Source organism: Peromyscus eremicus, chromosome 9 (assembly GCF_949786415.1).
Source record: "Peromyscus eremicus chromosome 9, PerEre_H2_v1, whole genome shotgun sequence".
Lineage (NCBI taxonomy): Eukaryota > Metazoa > Chordata > Mammalia > Rodentia > Cricetidae > Peromyscus > Peromyscus eremicus.
Window position 1 is genome coordinate 7,198,361 of NC_081425.1, and position 27,738 is coordinate 7,226,098.

General features: G+C 38.7%; 1 protein-coding gene across 1 annotated transcript in view; it reads right to left on the bottom strand.

Moving 5' to 3' along the window:
- Gpc6 (glypican 6) overlaps positions 1 to 27,738 on the bottom strand; it is a 1,034,707-nt gene that overhangs the window by 296,208 nt on the left and 710,761 nt on the right. The gene's annotated exons all lie outside the window — the stretch shown is intronic.

A 27,738-nucleotide genomic window follows, 5' to 3' on the forward strand; every position in this document is an offset into this window, starting at 1 on the left:
GTTTGAATTGCAGAAGTTAAGATGAATATTCTGGATCCTGTTACCCAGCAGATAGAAGATGTGTGATTAATAATTAATTGGAAAAATGGAGTGAGTAGTAATAGCGACAAACCTTACAAGACCTGCTAGACCTCTATGAGTCTTGTCTATGTTACTGAAAAATTTAAAAATGCATATGGGCAAGAGGAAACCAGGTACATACATATGTTCAACTGTAGCAAATACACTTGGAATGTCTTGTCCTATCAGTCAGAAATATTAACGTGTAAAACACCTCATGGAAACATTTTTGCATGAAGTTCACCAGGGGTAAAATAACTGTCCTAAAGAGAAACTCATGTGCCATCTGTAGAGATCTCAATGGCTCTACAAACATACCTAGTATGAAAAACACCCCTCATGTGGGTCTATTACTATAGCTAGAGAACAGCATTTTCTGGTCTCCACATTTGTCTCACCCCATCTTGTTAAAAGTCTCTGAAATATCACAATATTTACAACTGAAATGGAAAGAACACATTGCAAAATTTAATCAGCAGTTGTACTTCATGTAGATATAGAGCAAAATGTTTGTACAAAAACCTTCATTTTTTTATGTAATACATATATATACATACATAAGTGTGTGTGTGTGTGTGTGTGTGTGTGTGTGGGTGTCTTTGTTTGCAATTAGTGTCAGGGTATGCCCCTCATTAAATGAATTTAAGAGGTTTTCCTCATCTTCAATTAAAAAAAGAAAAACAATTTGAGGAGGACTGGAGTTAATCTTCAAATGTTTAATAGAATTCACCGATGAGGTTAGCTGGTCCTGGGCTTCATTTTAGTAAGAAGTTTGAGATTACTGACTCAGTCCCCTTATCTGGTACTGACCCATTCCTGCTTTCCAGTTCTTCATGATTTAATCTTGCTAGGATGTATGTGTTTAGCTAATTATCTGTTCCCACTAGGACACCCAACCCATCAGTGTGTAGCTCATAATAGTCCTAATGATTGTCATTAAGATAGCTAACATTTCAGTAATGGTGACGTAATGTCTCCTCTTTTGCCTCCAGTGTTGTTTGAGTCTTCTTCCCATTTCTCCTAGTAAAAATTTCTAGGTTCATCAATTTATTTGTTTATTCTTTCAAAAAACAAAAACAAAAACAAAAACAATTCTCAGTTCTGTTGACCTTTTCTGTTTTTCCTCTGTTCTATAGATCATTTACTTCTACACTGTCATTTATCACCACTTTCTGTTAATCTGTTCTTTTGAGTTTTTTGAAGTATACAGTTAGGTAGTTTACTTGAGATATTTCTTTCTTTCTACAGGTGATTATCACAGGAAACTTCCCTATTCATGCTGATTTCCTCACATTCTGTAAAGTTTTCAGTGTGTCCTTATTTTTTTATTCTTGGGTATATTTTGATTGCCCTTTTGATTTGTTCAAAAATGTGAGGTTCAATTTCACATACTTTCTGAATTTTCTAATTCTTTTTCAGTTATCACCTTTTATTTTATAATATCTGTTGAGAAAAGATCATTGAGGTGTGAACTTTTATTTTGCTGCCCATGTCACCTATTCTAGGGAAAGCACCACATACATATAAGAATAGTTATTCAGTTACTGTTATATAGAATGTTGTATAGAATGTATTCATCCTCTCATGACCATAGATGCAAAGATCCTGTACAAAATATTTGAAACAAAATTCATTGACACATAAAAGAGATTCTAAAATTTTACTGAATTTTTCTATAGATGCAAGGAGGTTTAGCATTCAGAAGTCAATGAATGTGGTACATCATTTCAATTATTATATATAATATACTCATCTTAGTGGGTGTAGAATTGATAAAATTCAATAACCTTTCATCATAAAACATGCTCAATAAACTAGGTATAAAAATAAGGTTTCTCAATATAATAAAGGCTACCTTAACAATCCGAGACCTAACATAATGTTGGAGAAAAGTGTAAGGCTTCACTTCTATAATGAGGAGCAAGGAAAACAGTCCCTCTCTTACTACTTATCTTCAACAAAATACCAACCCCGTATCCAGTGTGACTTAGTATGAACAGGAAAGAAAAGGCATTTGTTTCCTGAAGAAGTCATTTTTTTTTCCTGCTTACAACTGACATGGCTTTATATAATGGGAAACAAAGGATTCTATTAAAAGTTGTAAGAACTAATAAGCAGATTGATTTAAAATGCAAATGACAAAAATCAATGTACCATTGTATTTTCGTGTATTAACAATGTCTTATTTGACTGGAAATTAAGAGGTAATATCAGTTGTGATTGCACCAATCAACCAATAAATCAATAAACCAATCAATTATGCAAACAATTACAATACTCAGATTTATTTAACCAACAAAGTGAAAGAATTGTATTCCTGAAAAACTATGTAGCATTATAGAAAGGAATTAAAGGACTCATGTGTGGTGATATTTTATTTGTGTTGAAATGTGATTGTATTTGTATGTTAATAAATAAAGTTTGCCTGGAGATCAGAGATCACATAGTGAGCCATAAACAGAAGTCAGGTGGTGATAGCACATGCCCTTAATCCGATCACATGGCAGGCAGAGTCTCTGTGCGGTCAAGGACACAGTCAAGTGTGGTGACACATGCCTTTAATCCCAGTACCAACCATAGAGACCTGGAGGTCTGTATAAACAGGCAGTGATGTGGCTGGGCTTAAAGCCAATGAGAAGGCAGAACAGGAAGGCAATAAAAGTGTAGTTTAGACAGGAAGAAGCTCTCTGGGGGAAAAACGGTGAGGTGGTAAGCTAGGGCTAGTCGTGGCTATTCGCTAGTTCTCTGATTTCTTTGGCTATTACCCCTATATTTGGCTCTGTGTTTATTTAATAAGACTGTTTAGAAATTTGTCTACACTCATGAATGAAATATACCCCATGTTCATGTACAAACAGTGTTGCTATAATGTCCATATTATCCTATGTGATCCACAGAGTAAAAGCTATTTTCCTCAAACTTGTAGTGACATTGCTTACAGAAGTCAAGAAAATGTTCCTAAAATCACATGGAGCCACAAAAGAGATTGATGAGCCAAGGCAACCCAGAGTAAGAACAAAGGTGGAACAATCATAATTTCTAATTTCAAACTACATTTAAAAGCAATAATAATTTAAAAAATATGATAGAGTAAAGATAGATATTATACTACTAGAATAAATTAAGTCAGCCGGGCGGTGGTGGCGCACCCCTTTAATCCCAGCACTGGGGAGGCAGAGACAGGCGGATCTCTGTGAGTTCGAGGCCAGCCTGGGCTACCAAGAGAGTCCCAGGAAAGGCGCAAAGCTACACAGAGAAACCCTGTCTCGAAAAACCAAAAAAAAAAAAAAAAAAAAAAAGAATAAATTGAGTCAATAAGGCCATATTTATCATTAAATAATGTTTAACAAAAATACCTCCAAACATATAACAAATAGCATAGAAAACAGCAGATATCCATATGGGAAAAAATGAAACTGAATCCCATACACACAAATCAACAGCATATTTAAAGACTTAAAAATATTACCTGAAAGTCTAATCTCTAAAGGTTCTCCTCAGTAATTAATACAAATGAAGAAAATTGTTAGTCTATAGAATGGGAGAAAATACTGGTAATGTTTTTGTCTGATAAAAGGTTAATAGTCAATATATAATATATACCTATGATTCAACAGCAAAATGACAAACCAATTCAAATATAGTCAAGGCACTCAAGTATACATTTCTCTCAAGAAGACATGTAAATTGAAAACAGGTAGAAAGAAAAATAAATAGCACTTCATGCAAACTTGTACAGCCATTATGTAAATCAATATGGCTATTTCTCAGAAAACTGGGAACTGATCTACCTCAAGACTCAACTATCCCACTCTTGGGCATATACTCAAAGAATGCTCAATCATTCCACAAGGACAGTTGCTTAACTATGTTCAGAGCAGCCTTATTTGTAATAGCCAGAAACTTGAAACAACCTAGATGTCCCTCAACCAAAGAATGGATAAAGAAAATGTGGTACATTTACACAATGGAGTATTACTCAGCAGTAAAAAACAATGACCTCATGAAATTTGCAGGCAAATGGATGGAACTAGAAAAAAATCATCTTGAGTGATGTATACCAGACCAGAAAGATAAACTTAGTATGTACTCATTTATAAGTGGACATTAGCTGTTGAGTAAAGGATAATCATGCTACAATTCACAGACCCAGAGAGGCTAAGTGACAAGGAGAGTTCAAGGGGGGTTGCACGAATCTTTCTGGGAAGGGGAAATAGAATAGATTTTTGCAAGTAAACTGGGGACAGGTGAGAATGGAAATAGGAGGGATCAGGTGGGAGGCAGGGGGATTGAGGGAGAGAGTACTGAGAAAGATGACTGGAATTGGAGGGCACTTTGGGAGAAATGTGGAAACCTAGTGCAGTGGAGATTCCCTGGAATCTTTGACAGTGATTCTAGCAAAGACTCCTAGAAAGAGGGAAATGAAGCCCAAACTGTCCAACTTCTATAGCCAGGCAAGGCTCCTAGCAATGGGATTGGGACATCAACCCAGCCACAAAACCTTCAACCTACAATTTGTCCCACCTGTGAGATGTGCTGGGGCAATGGTGACACAGAATTTGTGGGAGTGGCCAACCAATGACTGGTCCAATCTGAGGGACCACAACACTTACTAGAATGGCAAGATATTTTGAAAGATGCAATAGTTGCACTTACAGGGGGTAACCAACAGCCACCTAATTGAACTCAATGTCCACCTCAGTAGAAGGGAATTCATACCCAGTTCAGTAAATGCAACTCAGTACCTAAGGCTGTGAGGCCAAAGAGCCTAGTGCAGAACCTGCTGATGCCACTTTCCTAAGCCAGTATCATGTCTAATTGCATCTCAAATATTTATCTTTATACACACAGTTAAGTGTAGTTCTCACCCATGGTCAAAGAAGATTCTTTTTGCAGTAGACAGAGACCACTGCAGAAAGACACAACTGGTCAATTGTAGAGATCAACTGAACACAGGTACCCAACACCAACTGATACATTAGTAACACAACCCTTACAATGAAGGCTCAGGAAATATTGTGGAAGGGGGCAGACAGATTGTAAGAGCCAGAGGACCTTGCCATTTGCTGAGAAACAGTATCTTCTAGCTAGGACAGGAAAACTGCACTCAATCTCAACAATATGATTTCCTAAATAAGACCTGAGAAAATGATATCACTAATTGACATGACAATATTGATGGTGGAAATGAAATCACATGAGGCGTTATCCTTGGAGGAAGAGCTATAGGCAATTAACAGCTGCAGAGAGAGTTGGAATCAGTCTACTCCAGGAACAAGGCTCCTGAGAAATGGGTGAGTCAATCTTAATGAACTCACCAGGCTGTATTTATAAATTAATACAAATATACATGTAATAGTAATGACTAAATAGAGGTCATGGATTGGAGAAAGAATGATGGACGTGGGAAGAGTTGGAGGGAGGAGGCAGTTATATAAATACAAACTCATTTAAAATTTAAAAAATTGTCAAGTATCTCTCATGTTAATAATTCTAATTAGAAAAAAAAAAAACAGAAGCAAAACAACCCTCTAAACAAAAATAGTCAAACCCAAACCTCAACCCAAAACAACTAAAATCTAACAGAAACAATAAAATACAAAGGAAATTTGGAGGAAACAGATATATTATTTTATTGAGACTGTGGTATCACAAGCGTATGAAAATGTATAAGCTTACCACATTATGCACATTAAACACATAGGTTTTGAATATCAATCATACTTCAGCAAAGATGTTTATATATATGTACACACACACACACACACACACAGACACACACACACTTATCATAGCAGAATGTGAAAGCTCTGGTCATTGTGCTTTTGTTTGTTTTAATTTTTTTGGCAGGATTTTATGCTGTAGCCCAGGGCTGGCTTAGATTCTACAATCCTCCTGCCTCAGCCTCTTAAATGCAAATGTTTAGACCAATGAGCCACCATACCTGGTTTCTGATTCTAGTTTAAAGTTAATTATACTGCATCTTAGACTGCCTACACTAAATTTTTTTATTTAGATTTATTTATTTGTAAGTAGCTGGGGTGGGAGGGAGGGTGAAGGTCAAGGGACGCCTTGCAGACTTGGTTTTCTTCTTCCACCTTGGGTTTTGGGGATGGTACTGGGTCCTTGGATTGCTGCAAGTACCATTAGCCACTGAGTTATCTGCCATCTCAGAATAATGGTAACTTTTACACACCATTAGTGCAATTTATATGCACCATATATGTAAATATATATACAAAATACAAAATACATTGTGTATAGCTTGTACTAAATGATGACATATAGATATTTTCCCATGTGTTATGATTTAGAAGTTTATATGTAAATTTATAAGCATATGAGTACTGTGCATAAAGAATTTTAAGATCTAGGAATAAAACTGTCTGATAGGCTAGCTGCTTTATTTGCTGCCTACTTTTAAAAATTTAAATAACCACTCAGCTTCGGAAAGAGGCTGAGGTTTCCATTTCCCCTCAAATAATTCTCAGTACCACACTCCATATTACACTGTACCTCAGTGTCATGTAAACTTTTAACTAGGGCATATGCAAGGCCCTGGGTTCAGTCAAGAGCATTACAAAAGTAAGTAGATACATAAATACACAAATAAACTTTAAGTAAGTCACACATAAATTACAGTGATATATATATATATATATATATATATATATATGATTTATGGTTTGTTTGAGTCTTTTCCTATAAAAGGAAGAAAAATAACTATTTTGCTAGCTAAACATCAATAGCATGTCCATCTAAATTCTTTCAGAATAACAGGGAGGCACAAATGGCAATGTCACAACTGTCTGCCTCATCTCCATCTTCAATATTGTGCATCAAAGAACAATCATTGGTGACTTCTGCATTTGAGGTCATCGGTATGCAAATCATATTTTCTAATGTTCAAGTATAAAATTCAATTGACATAATGTCAAGTCGATCTATCCAGAAGGGGAAGCATTTACTGGAGCTATAAAATAACAAAGGGGGTTCAAGCCATTTAAATCCAAAGCATTTGGAAATACGTTGAAAATCTTTTCTAAACCTTCATTGTAATGCTTAAAACATAACCACATTTTTATTGCATATAACATTCTCTGAAAATATCACTCTACATATGCTCTTGGAATGGGGGCAAGTGCTGTACCAATTTCCCCTCATTTTAAAAAGTAATATTTTCCCAAGCTATTGAATATGAGTTATTTAATCCATGCTTTCACGAGATGATTACTACCCTGTCCAAAATCTGCATGAGGGCTATTGAAGGTCTTCGTCAAATAAAGCCTTGTGTTTTTGTGACTAGTATTCCCTACTGAAGAGAGAAGATTTGAATTGCAGGGAAATCACACACTGCTAGTGAATTCTCTAACACATTAACTCCTAAAACAACAAAAAGCTACAGAATATGCAGATTTTGCATAAATTTATGTAACTTGTAGCTTCACCTTTACCATTAAATGACAGTATTTCTGCCTTTAGTGTTTGTAAATAGTACTGTTTGCAGTTGCACAGGGGTGGGAACCGGTGAGGTTTGAAAGGCTGTCCCCAGCCTCTTGTTTTCATGCATTACTGTATGTAAGTCATAAATCTACACTCAAAGGCTGAACAGAATTAACAAATGTCAAGATTATCTAATGGCCTCGCCTCGAGAGGTCTCTGCCTTCTTCATGGTTCAAGGGAGAACATGTACAGTGGCACTCATGCTTCGAATTCTCTGATACTTGGAGCTGAGTAATAGGTCTCCTGGGTAGAGTTTCCATGGATTCTAACATCTTTATCCCCAGGGACTACTTTCTGCAGCCTAGGTCCTGGTAGAGAAGGATTCTTTCTGTTACCCAGGGAATCATGAAGAAGACAAGGCAGAGTGAAGACATTGGGATGGCAAATAATTTATGTTTATGTCACACTGGTTTTAGGGCTAAGGACGGGGACCCTAAACAAATTTTACTTTCTTGCTGGTACTCTGATAGCTCCATTGTTGAACTGAACTCTGGGAGAACAAATTCATGGAAATACTTTAAGTAGATTGTGAGATGGGATCAAAGGAATGAATTTTTAAGAAGCTTATGTTAAGAACCTTGTGCATTTCATGACTGTGGGGCTTTCATCTGTGAGTATTTGAGGACACAGTAACAAGGATCTTTCTGAAGAGAATCAAAGGGCTGCCGTGGTTCAGAGTCATTACCAACTATGTACTCTGCAACTGCAGGTCAAGACTCCTGATTTCGCATCCGGTGAAGAAATTAAAGAAGAAGAGGACTGTCTGGAAGGTGTGCATGCAAGTGGGAACATGACCCTCACTCTCTAGAGATTCTCGGTCTTATGTCTTCTTATACCCACCAGGTTCCTGAATGGGCCCTGTGTCCTTTCATCTCCAGACTTCTGTATTTGTTGTTTCCATCCCGTTTGTGATTTCTATTTTCCCATCTCTTGCCTTTTCCACTGACTTCTTATCTTACACACCAGTCCTCTGGTTTCACCTTGGCGCTTCTTTCCCTAAGAACCACCAATTAGATGGCCTCTTGAGGACACCAAGACTCGCTAAGTGCAACAACACCTTGCCTTCTCCTTGCTGTTACGTGTCTGTCCCCTTCCTGGAGCTACAAAGCTCTTGAGAGCAAAGAGTTGTGCCTTTCTGTTATACATCCTTGCTTTTTTGTGGTTGATATCCATGGAACACAGGAAGAGTTTTAAGTAAAACAGGCTATGTCTTGACATATTCATGCTATAGTTTTTGAAATTTAATAATGCTTCATGATAACAGGATAATATGTATACTTAAATATAAGCAAACAAAAACATCCGTACATGAGATTGATGGGGGAAGCTAGAATGGGATGATCAAGGGGAGATGGAGGCTTAGAAATGGAGGACATGCTGTCAGCTTGTGGAGAGACGATACCTACATGAGTCATTGAACATGGAGAAATCTAGCAGGTACCTACATAGAGCCTTCACCTCTATGTGCTAGTGTCTCAGGTACAGGAAGTACTCAGCATGCTACCAAAGGAGAAACACCAACCCAGCCACAGTCTCTTTGCTCTATCTATTGATGTCCTGACCGCAGGGTGTGCTAGTGCAGTGGTGACACAAAGCTTGTGAGAGGAACCAAACAATATCCGATTTGACTTATGGCCCACTCCACGAGATGGAACCCATGCTCAACACTGGTTGGGTGACCATGAACCTGAGAGGAGATAGCCCAGGAATCTAGGGTAAAACCAAGTACTGCTATTCTATAAAAAACAAACCATAACAATAAAATGTCTCCTAATGACCTTCTGCTACACTCATAGATCGGTGCCTTGCTCAGCTATCATCAGAGAAGCTTCCTCCTGCAGTAGATGAGAAGAAATCTAGAGACCTACAGACAGTATGCAGAGAGTGAGAGATCTTGGAACACTGAACTCTAAGTAGGATGTCTCCATCAAATCCCTCCCCTTGAGACTCAGGAAACCCTGTGGAAGAGTAGGAAGGAAGAGTATAAGAGCCAGTGGTGATGGAGAACACCAAGAAAACAAGGCCCTCTAAATCAACATGTTCAAAGCTCATATGAATTTACAGAGATTGAGACAGCATACTCAGAGCCTGCCTAGGTCTACACCAGTTGGGATCCTACAGCTAAAAGAAGAAATGAACACATGACCCCATCTCTAACCCAGAAATGATCTCTGATTGATAACCACTTGCAAATGAAAATTTAGTTTTTCATAGAGAGTCTCACTGGAGAAACAAACTACTCTTAAGAGCAGGCCGCATGCCCCACAGTAGATGGACAACAGGAGACAAATTCAACAGCATTTTGGAGGATCCTTGTCTCATAACGTTATGTCAGGGTTCTTTCTTTTAAAATAAATGATCTTATTTTTATTTTATTTATAATACTTCTTCTCTCTTTTTACTCTACAGATACTTTGCATGTATATTCCAATTTAATGTGTTTAGGGGATTCTTGAAAGTGCAGATGAACTGTCTCTGTCTCTTGGGCTCTTTTCCTTCTGTTTGTTTTGTCTAGTTCTGGTGTGATAGTGTTTGTTTCTTCTTATTATAGTTTATTTTATTATTATCCCATAGAAACGTGTTTGTTTTCTAATGAGAGACAGAAAGGGGGTGGGTTTAGAAAGGAGGGGAGAAGGGGAGAAGCAGCTAGGAGTAGAGGGAGGGGAAATTATAATCAGGATACACTATGTGAGAAAAAATAATCTATTTTCAATAAAAGGAAAAAATCCACATATGTAGATTCATTTGTACAATTTCATGGAATCTTTCACTAGAAATCAAGAGATTTTTCTCTTCCATTTTTAGTGTCTCTTATATGTAAATACATGTCCGTGCATACACATGCACACACACACACACACACACACACACACACACACATACACACATACAAAGGTCTTGTCTGTACAATATCTCTAGAGGGAAAGATGGTCTTTCCATTCTTACATAGGTTGTATGATAAGAAATGAATTTTCTTAGATGGGAATGTTGAGAGAATAATAATAATAATGACTGATGGTGAAGAAATGTTTCATTATCTAAATATAATATTTGTGAAAGTTCATTTGTTTGAAAATTCAAATTACATAATTTCTCAAGGTAATTAGATTTTTGAATGTCTTGAAACACTTGTATATTTGATAGAAAGTGAAATACTGGTAGCTATTGGTACCTTTAAAATGTATGTGTGTGTGTGTGTGTGTGTGTGTGTGTGTGTGTGTGTGTGTATGGCTGCACAGTATAACAATTCACAAGTACCTCACTGAATTATTTTTAGGAATTCATTCAAAACAACTCCTATAAGTATTTCTGCTTCAGAAAACCCAACCAGAAGCACTTAGAAGTTTCATGTTTCTGAAGTTTTTAAGTCAGGAAAAGCACTGCTCCTAGTTGGTAGATGTATGAATTTGTATTCCAGACCATGGTAGTTCTTTATCACCTCTGTTGAAGTTGCAGATAAAACCACAGATACAGACTCCTGATTGTCAAAGCACATTAGCAATTGAGCTCTATGTTGAATAATTTTCTTTAAGGCAGGCAAACTTAAAAAAAGAACAAAGGGCATGTGGAAGTCAGACACAAAGCTTCGCAAAACATGAAGCCAGACAGATTTTCAATAATTTAAATGGCCAATTTGAACAAAATTTTATATTAGTTAAATCCTCTGATTGTTCATTATAATCTTTAATCAAATCATAAGTCATTCTAAAAAGGATTACAACATATGCCACATGCTTTATTCTAAGTTATAAATGTATAATTTCCAGTTAATTTTAAAAACTCTCTACATGGAAGACTATTCATCATTGAAATTTCAAAACCGAGTTAACCAAATATGCTTAGGCACAGAAGGAACAAAGGGATACAGTGAAGAGCCAAATCTGAGCAAACGGAGAGGAGACAGGCTGTCCTTGGGAGATCAGATGACATCCAGCTTTGCACTAGAGTGAAGCATCCCTTTGCTTCATTCACAGGTCACAGTGCTCGGTCCTACTGAACTTAGAGCTGACCTGAGCATCCTTCTCAACACAGCACTGCAGAGAGCCATGGCCATCCTCCTGGACCAGTGAAACTGAACTTTGGCTTTGCTTTTAGATTACCTTAGTAGTTCTGCTGGTGTAATCTCTCAGTAACGTGGAGCAGAAATATAGACTTTGGAAAGGGGTTCAAGGTTATCTGGCTAAAATCTCTCCTGCAGAATCACTTCGAAACTCATAATCTCTGCTTTTTGGAGTAGAGAACCTTCCTCAGCAATCCTAACACTGCCTTAGGCTAACTTGTAGAAACATTCAAAATTGCTCATTGTGTTCACCTAAATTATGTTTTCTAATATCTTCATGAGGCAAATTCAAATGCTCTAACAAGGATACACTTCATGCTTTCCAAAGGACTTAGCTCATAGTTTTTCCTCATCTTCTTTTTGACAAAAATAGATTCAGATGCCTCAACTCTACTTTGTATAGCATAGTTCCAAGGCCCTTTACCATTGAAAGAGACAATTATTCCTTTTAATTATAAGCTATAATTAATATTTTAATTAGAACAGTTTCTGGTAGAATTCATTTTTCAGCAGTATAAAAAACCAAAGAATAAAGACTGCATGATCTGAACTCTTTGTATTTAGATATATCCACAGTTCTTAAAATAATCACATCCTTAGAGCTTTAAATTAAAATTATAGCTTATCTAATTTTGTCAATGCAATGCTCTGTCTGTCTCTGTGCCTTGGTCTCTGTCCTCTCCCACTCTATCTCTCTGTCTATCTGTCTCTCTCTCTCTGTCTCTGAGTCAGAGGTCTCACTCTCTAGCCTAAGATGGCCTGGAACTCATTCTGTATCCCAGCTAGCCTTAAACTCGTGGCAATCCTCTGCCTTGGCCTCTTGAGTTCTAGGATTATGGACGTGAGCGGGTTCAATACATCACTTTTAAAAATGACTCATGAGGCACTATTACTGGGAAAAACATAAATACATACAATTTCTCCATGAACTAGTGCTGAAACTAGGTCAAGATTATGTTCATTAGTCCCATGCAGGCTCCCTGGTTGTTGGTTCAGGCTCTGTGGGTCCCTGTGAGCTCAGGTTAGTTGATTTTCTTGGTTTTCTTGTGATGCCCTCAACACCGTTGGGTTCTACAATCCTCCCTCCCCCTCCTCTGTAGGATTGCCCAAGCTCTGCCTGATACTGGCTGTGGGTCTCTGCATCTGTTTCCATCAGATTTGGGTGAAGTCTCTCTGATGACAGTTGGGCTAGGCACCAATCTATGAGGATAGCAGAATATCATTAGCAATCCTTTCATTAACTTTTATTTGTAAGTCATGTTTAAAAACTATAATAATAATAATAATAATAATAATAATAATAATAATAATAATAAGTATGTACATTAGTTCCTTTTCTATTTCTGTGATAAAACACCATGTCTAAGGTAACTTGTAGACAGTAAGGTTTATTTTGGTTTCCTGTTCCCCAGAGATAAGAGTGCGCCATGGTGGGGAGGCAGGGCAGGAAGCAGCAGGTGGGGTGCCTGAGCAGGAAGCCCAGGGCTCGCATCTTGAACCACAAGCACAAACCAGAGAGAGAAAGGACTTAAAATGTCAAAAGTCTTTAAACTGAAAGCCCGCCTCTAGTGACACACCTCTTCCAACAAGGTGACACTAACTGGGGACCAAGTATTCAAATTCCAGAGACTATGGTGGATATCTCATTCAAACCGCCACAACATGCCACCCATATTTTATACGTTTGAGCTATCTGTGTACAAACTCAGTCTTTCACCAGGGCTGGAAATCCAGAGCAGAGTTCTGCAAGCCAGTGTCTGGCCCAGGCCTTTTGACCAGGAAGGTAGAAATGATTCACATCTACTGTTGAAGAATGTTGCTACTCATATTCCACAGCCACAAAGAGACTAAGGATTTTTATTAGATGATTATGAAGACAGAGACATACGGTCACAGATGTACTTGACAGTGAGCAGACACAACTGTGCTGCATGACCCTCCTTAACCATTTTGGAGGTGTAACAAAAGCACAGTGAAACAGCAGAGTGGTGTACTCTCACCTCATCTAGCTCGTGAATCGGTGAATGCGCATACTTCGGTAAGTTCTCTGATCAGTCAACGGTCGAGTAAAATGGTCGAACCTTGATTCTAAAGTCCTGTGACTTATGGATACCTCCAAATTCTAATTTGGGGTGTAATTAATTGTGCTTTATTGCCCATTCACTTCCATATCTACTTCACTATTGGGTAACCTATGAATTTGAGTGGAGAACCTTGTTCATTTAAGAGGAATTTATCAATTATGTATACTCCTTTTTTAGCCACAAAGTCTGATGATTTAATTTATTATTAAATCACTAGAAGTGATGGCTCCTTAATTTACACGAGAATTAAAATTACTTCAAAAGTGAATAAAACCAATAGTATTCATGTTCCAATGATCACTTGAATGGCCCTAAACAGATTCACTGGAAAAGATAAAATAATCCAGTTGAATTTCCTGCCAGGTTCCTGTTGGACCAGACTCGAAAACATCCAACATCTGTCCCAAATAGCTTTTCCAGAAAGAGAATTAGTTTTTATATCCAGATATGTTCTTTTCCTTTTTAATTTTTTTTTTACATCCCAACTGCAGTTTTCTCTCCCTCTCTCTTTCCAATCCCTCCCCGCTTCCCTCTGGCTCCCCCCTCCCCCACTCTTCCTCTGTTTCTATTCAGAAAAGGGAAGGTCTCCCATGGATATCAATCAAACATGGCATATCAAATTGCAATAAGTCTAGGCACCTCCCCTCATATTGAGGCTGGACAAGGCAACCCAGTATGAGAAAAAGGGTCTCCAAGGTGGGCAAAAAATTCAGAGACAGCCCCTGCTCCAAATGTTAGAAGTCCCACAAGAATATCAAGCTACACAACTGTAACATATATGCAGAGGGCCCAGGTCAGTCCCATGCAGGCTTCCTGGTTGTCAGTTCAGTCTCTGTGGGCCCTTATTGGAGGTAGGGTAGATATGGGAACAGGTTGGGGGAGGATGGAGAGAGAGAGTACTGGGAGAGATGGCTGGAATTCAGGAGCATTTCAGGACAAGCTAGAAACCTAGTGCAATGGAAACTCCCTGGAATCTATGAGGGTGAGCCTACCTAAGACTCCTAGCAATGGAGGATACAGAGCCTGACTTGGCCATCTCCTGTAATCATGCAAGACTTCTTGTGGAGGGACTGGGACACCAACCCAGCCACAAACCCCTTGACCTACAATTTGTCCTGCTTACAAGATGCGCTGGAGTAAAGGTGGTGTAGAAATTATAATTTGTGGGAGTGGCCTGCTAATGACTGGTCGAACTTGAGACCCATGACATGAAATGGAGCCCACCCTTGAAATTGCCTGGAGGGTCCAGGACCCAGAGGTGGGATAGTCCAGAAACCTAAAATAGAACCAAACACAACTGCCCCCTCTTCCAAAAGTCAATGAAATGATGTCTACTGATATCCTACTATACTCATAGATTGGTGCCCAGCCTATTGTCATCAGAGAGGCTTCATCCAGCAACTGATGCAAACAGATACAGAGACCCACAGCCAAACATTAGGCAGAGCTCAGGGAATCCTGCTGAAGAGGAGGAGGAAGAATCAATCATATGAGCAGGGGAAGAGGGTGGGGGTTAAGTGCAGCATTAAAAAAAACCCACAGAATCAACTAGCCTGGGCTCATAGGGTCTCACAGATATGTTCTTTTCATACTCAAATTACAAACAAAAGTATTTGGTGGTACAGTACAAAAATGTGTCCATGGTGGTAAGGGAAGTATCACATTCATTCTGTGCTCTGAGCCGCAGCACCAGGCGGTGCAGTGTAGACACTCCACAGGCTTCTTCTATGGGTCACAGTTTCCTTAGAGCTTGAAGCCCTGACCAAGAAAGGTCACAGTTGTTCTTAGAGGGAGCTAAACCTAAGGATGTTCCTTTTACTGGCAGTGGGATTCTAAAAATATTTTAGCTCATAATCAGTGCTTATTTATACCTAAACTTATGTACTAGAAAACAAGGAGTATGTGTTATATTGCTCTATTAATTTTTCTTATCTAAGGAAACAGCAGATTATTGCAAAAGTACACCCAAGATATACATATTTACGATTGAGAAAGTTGAACAATCATGGCTATTACCCTTGAAATTATTCTTTCTAGTAAATGCAATGATGTAACATTAAGGAACATAGCTATAAACATTTATATAGCTATGAACAGCATGGGGTGAATAACTGGATAATAAGAATGCACAAATTCAATTTAAAAAATATAATTACATGATAAGACCATGAATATCTACAATGGGTACAATAATATATATTTATTTTACTGAAGTATTTGATGTAGTGTCTCATAAAATTTAATTCACAAAATTAACTTATACTGTCTATTCTAATGTATTGAGCATCGTCTGAGAAATCAGCCTTGATTGTGTGTGGGAAGTAAGAGCAAGAGCAAATAACAAAAGTTTAAATATATAACAAGGAACTATATTTTGAAAAATCTAATCAAGTATCTCAACCACTCAGCTTTGTTTAACCTTTTGCTGATTTATGTGGAGGTAGAGTAAGTTAACTCATGCTGTCTAGAAAGATCAAAGAATGTTCAGCGTATTTTCACTGTGGACACTGTCTTAGAGCAGGTACTCAACAGACACTGAACAGATAATTAATAGATTCTCAGAGATACTATGCATCACAATTTCTACTTCACAGAGAATTGAGGTTTAGAGAGTTTAAATTATTTGCTAAAAGCTGCAATCCCAGTAAGAGTTGGTGCCAGGATCATACACAGATTTCTTAAGTCAAGCAAAGTACTAACATTTTTTCAGTGAATAAAATTTAGGGGTCCTGCCTAAAATATATTCATATGTTAATTACCAAGAAGGTTGTGTTCTGAGAAATGTGTGGTTTTGCTATGGTCTGAATTTCGGTGTAGTCTAATACAAATCAGATAGTAACAATCAGTGGTGAACAAGACCCTCTTGATGCAGTCGGGAGATGAAGCAGGCATTGGGCATTTGAGGTTGCGACCAATGTTTTTTTTTTTTTGTTTTGTTTTGTTTTGGTTTTTTTTTTTTTTTTGGTTTTTTGAGACAGGGTTTCTCTGTGTAGCTTTGCGCCTTTCCTGGAACTCACTTGGTAGCCCAGGCTGGCCTTGAACTCACAGAGATCCGCCTGGCTCTGCCTCCCGAGTGCTGGGATTAAAGGCGTGCGCCACCACCGCCCGGCTGGTTGCGACCAATGTGTTGGCTTTCCATAACTATGACAAATATCTGAGATGATCAGCATAGGAAGAGGAAAGGTTCACTTTGGCTCACAGGTGAGCTGTTTTCAGTCATCTGTCTCATTGCACTGAGCTTGTGTTATGATAGTGTGTTCTGATGGGTGTGCACGGTAGAGGAGGGATGCCAATGACCAAGAAATCTCACCTCTTAAAGCTTCCATGGTTTCCTAACAGAATCATAGTCTGATGACCAAATCTTTAGCACACAGGCATCTTGGAGAAATTTCTCAAAGCAGAGCACATCATACTGCTTTTTAGTACTTTAAAAACATTTACTTTTACTTTTAATTATGTGTTTGTATCTGTGCTGGGGTCTGGTGTGAGTACAGCTGCCTGTGGAGGCCAGAAAGGAGCTTTAGATCCCTGAGAGGTGGGTTACTTGTAATTGTGAGCCGCCTGACATGGGTATTTTGAAACTAAACTTGGGTAGTGTGCAAAAGTAGTACATGCTCTTAGCTGCTGAGACATCTCTCTAGTATTGTGTTTATTTTATAAGTCATAGGAATATACTGTAAAGTAATAATGAAAAGTAATGAATGGTAAATAAGTGAACAGTAACATAATCACCATCATCAAGTATTATTATGTCATGTTCATAGTAGAGTGTGCTACACTTCTGTATTACTGACAACAGAGTATATTTGGCTTTAATAAGCACATGGGTCCCATATTGCTTCAAATGTGTAAGATCTGTCTTTGGCTGAAACATGGGTCCACAGTACATGGCTGGTCATACAAACATTAAGGAACTCAGAATGGTATTAGAAAATAACATTGGAGCTGGGTAGTAGTGGCACATGCCTTTAATCCCAGCACTTGTGCGGCAGAGGCAGGCAGATCTCTGAGTGTGAGGCCAGCCTGATCTACAGGGCAAATTCCAGGGCAGCCAGGGCTACACAGAGAAACCCTGTGAATAACATATTGGCACAGTCTTAGCACTGTTCACTGCTGTCAGCTGTGGGAAATGCATCTAATTATGCTTTTAAGTAAAATGACGAATCATTTCTCTTCAAATCTAACACCAGCATGCCAAGCAAATCTCCCCTCTGAGCTATCCGACCTCCACAGTGATTCTCTCTGATGGGCACTGGCTATTGATTCCACCTGTTTCTTGGGCATTCGCTCTTCGTGATCAGAATACTGATAACTTGGGATTCATTTTTAATACCATGTCTCTCTGACACAATGTTCTATGACAGATCACATTGCCTTGGTTTCTATACTGTAAAATTTGGCTAATGATTAATCCTTTTCCCAGTGTTAATTGGTGGAGGAAGGGTAAAGGCATAAAAACTTACTTTGCATTTTGTTAGTGTAGCATCCTCAAAGCCATGTGAAGATTTATCACAGAGGGAACTTGTCACATAAAGGGGAGCAAAAGATCAAAAGTTGGCACGTTTCTAAAAATCAGCCCTCACTTCTTTTCTATGTAGGTTTTAGAGAAAAGGCTAAAATTGCTGATTCTTTTGCTCTGGCAAGTCTCAGATCATGGTCAAATATCATAAACTAAATTATGGGTAAACAATTTTTATATAGATTACTTTATAAATTTCTTTGCAGTTTGAGTGGTTAATAAATCATGCTATTGTCTCTTTGAGCATGAGCAACCCTCTGGGTAGTGGCAGAGACAAAGGCAGACATAGCTCTGGTCTTACAGGGTGAGTGCTAAACGAGGGGCCCTTTGTCCCTCAATCTAGGTGTTCTAATCCAGGGATAGACTTGAGTTGTTAACAACATAGACAAAAGATGACTATCTAAGAAGGTTCTGGTGAGGCCAACAGGCTGTGAAGCAAGCTGGAGTGGGGCTGCTTTAGGAATTTGAGACCAGCTGCAGTCATTTGCACAAGGACAGAATTCCCTGTTGAGACAAATAATAGAAAACACAGTTCAGTGGTTTTTTGAACACTCTGGGGGGAAAACTCGCAGCAAGGTTCTCTCTATCCAAAACCCTGACAGTTTCTGGACCTGTCCTCAGGCTGTGACCCTATGGAAGCAGGGAGCTGGTGCCCTTGATCTAAGGGTCTTAACTTCCTCAAGTATGTTCGAGAGTGTGACAGAGAAACACCAATAGTGGTAAATGAGGATTTAATGGGACAAGAAAGCTAATAAACATTTTATCATTTTTCTCTAAAAGGCTGATGTGGCTAATTATTTATATTTTACATAGATGAAATGAAATGAGAACAGAATAGCTACTTTGTGATTATAAAACATTTTAGAAGTACCTTACTTTTTATTGCCCCCTCCTTAAATATGAGATAAATAGGGTCTAGAATAGCTAAATTATTTGGCTGACATAAACATTAATAGTCAAGACTAAGACTAAGACCCATTGTCTTGATTACTGCCTACATGCTAACAAGACAATTCACCTCTCATTAAGTGGCCAACAGCAGAGCCATATGATACATAACACATATTATTTAATTAATGTACATTCATGAGCCACTTTATGATGGGGATATGTTCTGAGAAATGTGTCATGACGTAACTGTGTCATTGTGTGAATATCAAGGATTATGCTCACATAGACTAAGATTAACATGACTTTACTCACTAAGTAGTAAGATCTTACTCAATCACAATTGTACCTCTGGTCTTCCACTCACCAAAACCTTAATGTTGTATGATTGAATTCAGGTCTCTGCTGCACATATTAAGTCTATTAAGAAAATGTTTCCAACTGTGCAGACTCCAGGGAAATTGGTAAAACACCTTTTCCTGAAAGGTGTTTAAGAATTAGAACCAAACTAAGTAATGATGTAAGTGAACTGTGGGTGGGTGAAATGCTGAAATGTGAAGTTTCTTTCATTCACATTTCTCTGTACTGTGGCTAACCACTCTGGAGACAGCAATTCCAGAGAAGGCCCTCTTGGCCAGCAACACTGAGGAAGAGATGTTTGTGATTCAGGAAGAGCTGTGAAGGCTCAGCCTTTGAGGGAGGATGGACTGATGCTGGTTTGTCTGTCCTTGAAGTTTCCTTCCCGGTCCTCCCCAATGTCTGTAGAACACTATAATGAAAATGCAGACAATGGAGAAAACCAGGGAAGAGTGAGGCAGGCACAAGGCGGTTTGTCCTGAGAATAGTCTCAAAACTTGTGACTCCAGTCTCAGTAAATAGAATCTGTCACTTTTGCTTCCTAGTATTCTATGCCCTAGTGAGGGAGATCATATAGTCAAGCCATCCCTAGCCAACAACATCCAACATCCGAGTACTGCATGGATGGATTCTCATCTACTTTGGATCACAAAAAGGTTCTAATAAAGCTCAGTGCTATAGTGACTTGCTTGGCAGAGCTAGACATGCTTTCCAAGAGCTGAACACATAAGACTCTCGAGGAGACTTGGAAGGGAGAAATTATTCTTCAGCTCTCATTCACAATTGTCTGGGAAGCAGGAAGAGTATCAAGAGGTCTGAAAATTGATGCTTTCTCAGAATCCCTCACTGGAGCAATCAATGACAACTATCCTTTAGTATCCACTGGGGATTCATTCAGGTCCCTTGTGGATACCCAAATCTACAGATGTTCAAGGCCCTTCTATAAGCTGATTTGCATAAACTATTTGCATAAACTTTACACACATCCTCTCAAGAACTTCACAGCATCTCTAGATTACTGTAACAGCCAGTGTAGTATAAACAGCTTGTGAATATTTGTTTGTTCCATTGCTCCAGAAATAACAAACAACAACAAAAACCAAACCAAAACAAACAACAAAAGCACAAGTGTTCAGGACAGATGCAATGCTTTTAGGCATTTTTCTGCCAAAGTCTGATTGGCTGCACACCTACGAGCATACAAGAAATTAGTATAGAGAGGCAACATCACTTCAAACAGACCTGCTACTAACCAATGGGCCAAATCATAATATGTTCGAGGCTCCATACGAACCAGAAGGAAGCATCCTCATACATTTATGTTTTCTTTGTAAATTTAGCAAAACTCCACTCAAGTAAAAATCTTAGATGTTACTCAGTCGCTATAGGTTGTAAAGTATCAGGCTGAAGATTTACATAAGGTCTGTATGTATCTCCCTAATTACATCTGTGTATGTACTGAGTCATGTTTGGGCATCTAAGATTAAGATTAACATGTGGTGCGGATTAATCATCCTCTGCATAGCATTTATCATTTTCCCTCAGTTTTTCACACCATATGCCCTATTTTTGAACCATGTATATGTGAACAAGCTAGAATATATATTTATCCCACAGAGATTTAGCCTTTATTTAAAGGTTTATAACCAAGGAAGGTTTTAAAAATCAAGCTCCATTTAAAATGGATATTGAGAGAAAACAGTACATGGAGAGTTGGAGGGTAAACCCACACGGGTCTAGACCAAAGACACAACATTTGCACTACATGTCTCCAAGCTGTTTGAGTGACAACAAAAAATGGAAATGGACACAACTGGCATAGAAGAGTCACTGGGTACTTAAGCAGATACATTTCTGACACCAGTGACCCCAGATTTGGTAGGAGATAAGATTTTTATACTAATGTGGGAATGAATTGTAATTCTGTTAACTGTATATGGAAGGGCTAATTCATATTGAAGTAAAAGATTCAAGTTACGTGAGCATTGAGCATCATCCAGAGACTCTCTAGTTCGTATTTCCTTTAGCTTCAGTGAAGATAGTTCCCTGACAACTGATTCTTTCTCAAATCTGGCAGGTGTCCAAGGGAGCCTTGGGTCCTGAAGTGTAACACGAATCTTAAAAGATCTTATTAATAAAAACAAACCAGTAGCCAGATATTGAGGTGAACACTGAAAGATTAGAGAAACAGAACAAGCCACATCCAATCTCACCTCACCAATTCCTCACCTGATCTTGTTTCCTCAAACTGGAAGCCCCTGAGTCCTCATCCAAATGGAGCTCAGCTGAGCTGCTGCTCAAAAGCCTGAAAGCTTAAAAAGCCTCTAGTTCCTGGTTCTCACACCTTAAATACCATTCTGTTTCCTGCTATCACTTCCTAGGATTAAAGGTGTGTGTCACCAGCCCTGGCTGTTTCCAGTGTGGCTTTCAACTCACAGAGATCCAAATGGATCTCTGACCCCAGAATGCTAGGATTAAAGGTGTGTGTGCCACCATTTTCTGGCCTCTATGTTTATCTAGTGGCTGTTCTGTTCTCTGACCCCAGATAAGTTTATAAGGGTGCACAATATGTTGGGGGACACAATATCACCACACTGAAGTGCATCAGACATCTTCTCTGTGCCCTCAGGACTCTCTCCCCTGTTGGCTATCCTCAGCTGACAATAATACATTCTCAAGCAGGATTATTACAAGGACTCAAGCAGGGCATATCAGAAAGGCTGCAAAACCAGCCCATAACATGATACTCTCCTTTCAGGAGTGACTTCAGTGTGCATTGCCCATGGCTCCCACATCTGTGCATACTGGGCCATGTGACCTCGATTTATCCTCTGCTAATCATGTGCTGCAAACACAGATACCTCCCTCTGCTGCTTGGGCTGGAGGGGTTGTGGATCTTTATGACAGTCACGGTTCCATGTCTGTCACTGCTGCTCAGCTGCTGAAAGCCAGGGAGCAAATCACTGCAAATCTGGCCTTCAATACGGCAGACAACTGCTTTCTTGTCTTGTTTAATAAATCGTGTTTCTTTCATATGAAAATGAACAGAGTTAAAACGCTGCCTGTTTTATGGGGCAGTGATTTCTGGGTACTGAGATGGGATATAAACTGAACAACAGGACTGTTTGAGGCATGTTTACAGTACTTCCTGCCTTGGATTTCAAAATGAATGTGTTAATCCATGCTAATCTGCTTCAATCTTTGAAAACAATTACATTTATTTTACAACCCACCTGGCACTCTGACTAGTATTATGAATATGCTCCATTGCTTACATATTTTTACTTTATTGTACCTGCAGGCAGAGGAAAAGCAAATAAAAAGATAATAATGGTGAATTTGATTAAAGTCGCTCAATGGTATAGGCAACAATTTCAGATAGATCAAGTTCAATGTCTGATTTTTTAATCAGATTTAGCAAATTATCTTTTTACAAGATAAAAAAAAAGTACTCTATGAGTGTTTCAAAGTACAATTGCTTTCAACAGCACTTTGCAAAGTGGAACTATCCTATTTTAATCAACAAGTTTTCCAAGTTAGGCAAAAGTTGGTCTGCTATTAACATACTCTCAGAAAGACACATGGTGACTCAATGTCCACTTCCCAGCTTTAGGCTTTAAGGTCAGTGGCGTTGTGTCTAGATAAGCAATGACCTCTTAGGCCTTTCTTATGGATATGTTCTCCATCTTTACACCATTCCTTATTGTTGGTTTTTTAATTCTGCTGGGAGCTCAAAGATACTGGAATGTTTTATGACAAAAAGAATTTTATCATCTCTTTCAACTATGGTGGTTACCTAGGGTCATTGCACTTTCCTAGGTCCTAAATAACCTAAAATACCAAATAAAAAGAATGACTGGAATAATTTTTAAGATTAATTTGGATTCCGTACAATTCATCCACTATTGCATGCACTGTGTTTCAGACACTGTGTTAGGTATTTTCAGTACGTCATGAAGCAAAACACAGGTCCTTTTCAATGGAGCTTATTTTAGCAGGACTAAGATAACAAATATTCCAAAGAGGGATTAAGGAAATAATATCGACTGTTGGGAGGTGATATGTGCTGGGAAATAAACAGTGGACCAGGGTTCAGGGATCAAGGGAGGATAGTTAGTGATTCAAAACAGGTAAGGATGGGCATGGTCTGTTAGGGAGAAATCATTTGTGTTGTCTTTTCTTCAGGGGACACTCGAGGGTGTTCTCACCTCTACCTCTACATTTAAAAAAATTTTAGTAAAAGGTCCTAATTTTTCTTTTCTCTACAGTAAGTTGAAAATGCAGAAGGGGGTGATATCTAAGAAAAAATGGAATGACAACCAACAATAAAGCAGGTCTGAAAGATGTTGGAATGTAGGTAAGAAAGAAGGTTGTGCTGTGTGCATCCTCTCACAGTTCAGATATTAATACCACATGTCCGTGTGAAGGTTTTAAAAGGTGGTGCGTTTGAGAAAACTAGGTCATGAGGGTGGAGCCCTTGCAAATGAATTATTGCCCCGATAAAAAGACGCCTTAGAGAAAGCTTGTTCCCAACTCTGTCTCACGGAGAACAAAAAGAAAAGATTCTCATCCATCACCCAGGAAGCAGTTCCCCAGACAACTAAACTACCAGCACCCTTATCTTGGACCTTCTATCCCTGAGAACTTGAGAAGTTTCTCTTATTTACAAGTCACCCCAGGATGGTACTTTTGCTATAATAGCTAAAGAGATCAAGAAAGATACGGAGAAACCAGGGTGCATACCTGTTCTTGGGTTTAGATTCATTTTCACACTCAACACCTTTTCTCTTGTCCTACATTTGTACCTATGGGTTGGCTGTGAGTGTTAAAAACAGCACTTTAGAGACTCAGCAGACAGTGGTGAGAAGCAGGAGAAAGGCAATTGTTGGAATGTTGGAGGAGAACGGGAGCTTGGTGGGGAAACACATTTCCTCCTGTGCAGGTACTCTGAGGCATGGAAACAACACATGTTAATCCCAAACCAGACATTGTTATTTTGCCTAAACAACAATAACTGATTCCTGGAAGGGAGGGTGGGGGTCGGGTAGTTTCCTGGATGCAAGTGTGTTTGTGTGAGTAAATGAACAACACATTAATGCTTAATCCTGGGCTTAGCCTTCAAAACTAAGCTGAATAAGAGATTTTTGCCTTCCTTAAAAAAAGCAAAACAAAAAACAAAATAAAAAACTATAAACATAATGTGAAGCTCTTTGTTATTGTTTCATTTCTAAAACTTTAATCAAGAGATTTCTAAAATTGAGCCAAGAATTCTGATTAAATCTTGTGCTTAAAAAAATAAAGATATTTCGAGCATAAGCTTTGGATAATACCATTGTGGTTATAAGAATGCTGAGTAAGTTGTGAGGTAGCCAGCACTCAGGGAGTCGTCTTCATTTCTGACGTATCTAAACTCTTAACTCCTGGGTGTATGGCTTCACTTCCAGTCCCTACCCCAAACTACCATAGTAAAAGGAGAAAACTCATCACTCAGTGCAATGTCTCCTGTCATCAGCTCCTTCTCTCCTGACACTGTCTCAGAGATCATCAGTCACCTTAATTATTTGTGTCCAGAACTTTGGGTGTACATAGAGTGTTTATTTTCTTGTTTGGATCATCATGTCGTGCAGGCTCTGGTCCTTAGGCAGCGTCCAGTGTTTGTGCTTCATTGTATTTTTTTTTAAAGCGTGTGCATAGAAATTATGTGTAACCTATAACCTACTTCTGAGACAAGAGTCAGTGTCTGAGGCACCTGGATCAGGAGTCAGTATCTAGAGGCATCTTCATTGTTCAAATCTCATCAGAGTTGGTTCATTAACAAATGTGGATTTTTATAAGTAGTTTCCTGCTTCATGAAATGAAAGCTCAGAGTAGGAGCTGAGGAGCTGCTATCACCTGGATGAGCAAAGCATCAGAAAATATCTAGTAACAACCCTGGCCTTCAGGCTCCAGCATTGCCACTAGGGGAGTGTGGCCTGTTTCCAGGTGGGGCTGGCTGGTTCTGTGTGAGAATATTATTCTGTGTATCTAGAGTCAGCCATCCAGGTAAAAGATCACCAGTGTTTCCTGAGGACACAAGAGAACTATTCCAGGCTTATAGGAACTGGGTAATGTTTATATTTTTACTTGCATATGAAAATGGTGTGTCAGATCCTGACAGAAGCCTGGCTTAGACTGCAACCATTTAGAAGATATTTCATAACCCTCAAAACACATGGTCTTGGGAACAACAAAATCCCCTAATAATGACTTAACTGTCAAATTAGCTTTGGTAAATTCAAGAACACTAAGGCTTCTCTCTTGAATGAATGAAGACATGAAGGAAACTTATCTAGCGGACACACAGTTGAAAGTTAAACATCAGTAGGCATCAGCTTGGGTCCCTCTATTGGAAGGGGAGGAAGCACAAATCAACAAGATTTCCTTACTTTAAATATTTATGTCTCCAAAGGTATAGTATTCCTCAGTTGAACACTGCTGTTGTTCTTAAAAAATGAATAACATGGAATTTGGAGGCTATCCTGAGGGTTCGGTTCTTACCTCACTGCAAAGTCAAAGTATTATGAAATCGTCATCTACAGCATTTTTGTCCTACTTAAAGACTAGTGTGACTCTTGCTAAGACTTGCTTTGAGTTGTTGATGATATGAATTAGACTGAACTTATAGGATTTGGGGGTAGCTATCAGACTCTCTGAGGGTGTGTTCCAGATACTAAGCGAAGTTATAAAATTAATTTATTCTCAGGCTGGGCCTGTGGTGCGTTGGAATAAAGCCTGTTTCCTTTTAAAATCTGTACAACTTAATGATCTTCTGTCTTTTATCAGCTGTCCTGTTTAATTACTTCTGGTCTTTCTGTGATCAAGACCATGTGTTCACTTAGACACACTTGGTTTCTGTCAATTCTCTTTCATCCAGTGAGTCTGCTGCTTTTGAAGGTCACACATTCAAGCACTTATTCAAAGAACCACCCTGGCACTACACACATGAAAACCAGCCTAATTATGTGACATACTTCACATGGGCAAGTGGCTAGTGCATGTGTTTCTCTTTTTGACTTTAGTACTTGCTCTTCATTTCCCAGTGACAGAAAACAATAAAATGTGATACTTCCCTTCTCTGAAATTAATTTGTCATTTTATACTATTTGGCATTTCATACAAACTCACAAGGCAGACAAACACAATCCTGGTTAGAACTGAAATGACCAATATGGAGCTATAATGATATCTAGAGAGTACAGTCGTTATAACGGACATTGAACAGCTACTTTCTGATACGATAAAAAGACAATATTCTGAGTGTCTTCATGTTTGATAGAACAACTTTGGATAACTGTCTTTTAAGATAAACAAACAGAAACCAGATTTTAAAAAGGGGGAAATGGACAGAGAAGAGAGACTATTCAGGAGGAGGAGGGACCAGTAGGGCTGGGGTGGGAAAGAGAACAAGAGATGGTAAAAGGAGAAGAAGCATGGAAAATGCACACGTTGTATACCTGTGTGTAAAAGTGACAAATTCATTGTTTCATATAACTAACATATACTAATGAAAATTCAAAGGCAAAGTGAGTAGATGTTTTGTCTTGTGTGTGTGAGCATGGTACACATGGGTATGTGTGTGCGTGTTCACATGTGTGTGAGCGCTATGTGAGGGTGTATATGCATGTGTGGGCATGCCTGTGGAGTCTGGAGGTTGGTGTTTGGTACCTTCCACAGTTGATATCTGCTTTGCTTATTGAGGCCGTGTCTCTGAGCCTTAAGCTCACCAGCTGAGGTAATTTAGCTTGCCAGCTTGCCTTGGAGATCCTGCCTCTACTCTCTGGGTTGTAGAGTGACAGGTAGGCCTCCATGTCTATCTGGCATTTTACATGAGTGCCGGGGGCCAGAACTCTAGCCAATCCTGTGTGTCAAGCACTTTAACCACTGAGCCATCTCCCTAGCCTTGTGAGTAGGTTTTAAAACTCTTATACAACCAATCATTAACTTTGCTCAAACAAACTGTATTATAGATGTAAACATATGGGATTCCACAAAAAAAAATTCATCCTTACCATTTGTCGAGAAGACCTTAGCATTTTTCCCCCATTACTGAAAGTTCAGGTAACATTAATGACCTTCCTCAGAATAGGCTGATGGCCTCTTTTGATTTTTTCTTATAATAATAAAGGCTTTGAATGAAAATATGAAGAATTGCTGACTTAAAAGACATGTTTTATGCTTTAACTGCATGGCCACTCAAATTGGTTTTACATGTTAGGGGAGAAATTATC